The sequence below is a fragment of the Ornithorhynchus anatinus genome, chromosome 7 (genome assembly GCF_004115215.2).
Source record: "Ornithorhynchus anatinus isolate Pmale09 chromosome 7, mOrnAna1.pri.v4, whole genome shotgun sequence".
NCBI lineage: Eukaryota > Metazoa > Chordata > Mammalia > Monotremata > Ornithorhynchidae > Ornithorhynchus > Ornithorhynchus anatinus.
In genome coordinates, this window is record NC_041734.1 from 20,228,376 (window position 1) to 20,229,860 (window position 1,485).

The window sequence follows — 1,485 nt, forward strand, 5'->3', positions numbered from 1 at the left end:
TTAGTCTTTGGTCTTGAATGTCTAGAGATTTAGTCCACAGGTGGAGATTGCACTCTGGGCTCGAGCAGGGAGCACCAAGCTCCATCACGAGCAGCACGTAAGTCGGACACCCCCCGGGCAAGTCAGAGAAGGTCTCCGCAGAAAACTGAACAGAGGTACGAGGGGGGGACAAGAAAACCTGTCATGATAGTTATCCTTGTGATGGACTTTGGCGTACGTGGCAAGAGACGGTGTCTTGCTCTCACACCCTGAGGGGCTTTTTCACGTCAAAGTTTGCAAAAAAAAAAATCTGTTTCCTCCAGCAGGAAAGTATCATCAGCCTTCCCAGAAGAATGAGGTGAAGTTCCTGGCAGAGCAAAAGTGGAATCCCGGCTAGCGAAGGAGTCCCTGCTGGCCCGGCAGCTGTCCCTGCAGCTCCATATTGCAAGGGAGAAGCAGGGACAGTATGGTGAGGAGGGAGCAGGGAAACTGGGTGCGAGAAATTTGAGCACAAGTTCTGAACCCACTGCAGCACTGCCCCCCCTCCCCTTTACTGGGAGTAGCATTACAAGGGGACAGTAGCAAGGGAGGAGAGGATTTTGGGAGGGCTCCTGGCTCGTCCCTCCTTTCCTTCACTTTACCCTCCCCTCTTTGCCTCACCTCTCACTCTCCCTCTTTGTTCCATCCCCTTTCTTCTCTCTCTTTTCCCCCACCTCCTCTGCCAAAAAAATCTCATATGCGAACAGCTCCCCCCTCCATTCTTGGACCACAGTGCACATTGAGGGGGTCTGGCTTCCTCTGGAATTCACCAGCCTGCTGACTGCTATCCCAGGACAGGTTTCAGCACCCCAGCTGAGACCATCTCTGGCCAGGGAAGAAAACAGTAAGAGAAATCCTGCTTCAAGGAAGAATTGGATAAGGTACCTACAGTTCCGCGCGGGAAAAAGGAAAACACGCATTAATGAGGGAAGGAGGGACAATGAGAGGGACTAAATTACTTCTTGAGTGGCTTTAAAAAAGTGATTTGTTGGGAAAATGAGGTTGTTACAGGCAGAGGAAGAACGCATCCTTGGCTACTGAAGAAGTTGTGAGATGGCTTCCGCATCAATGGCCTGGCAGCTGTCCCTGCAGCCCCATATTGCAGGGGGGAAGCAGGGGCAGCAGGGTGAGATGGAGCAGGGAAACTGGTTGTGAGGAGGTAGGACGGAGGGTGTGAAACCCCAGCAGCATTGCCATTATGTGCCCCTTGATCCTCGGTGGGAGCACCATTGGAAGGGGGGACAGTGGCAGTGCTGGGGGCGGGGGGAGGGGGAGAGGGGCGCTGGGTAGGTTTCTTCTTTCCTGCTCCCTCCTTTTTTGGCCTCCTCTCTTTCCCTCGCCCTCCTCTTCCTTTTCCGCACCTTAGTCCAACATCTCCTTGACATTCCTGGACCATAGTCCCCTGGGCTAACCAGGTTGTCCAGCTTCCCCTGGAATTTACCTGCCACCAGTCATCCTGGGAAATAC

The 1,485-nt window shown here is 53.5% G+C and overlaps 1 long non-coding RNA gene across 1 annotated transcript; it reads left to right on the forward strand.

Annotated features, from left to right (window-relative positions):
• The first annotated feature begins 268 nt into the window (after nucleotides 1–268).
• Nucleotides 269–1,252, forward strand: LOC114813143. The gene is made up of 3 exons (XR_003760770.2): nucleotides 269–448; nucleotides 752–899; nucleotides 1,020–1,252. It is a non-coding gene; the product is annotated as an uncharacterized LOC114813143 (long non-coding RNA).
• Nucleotides 1,253–1,485: the final 233 nt, after the last annotated feature.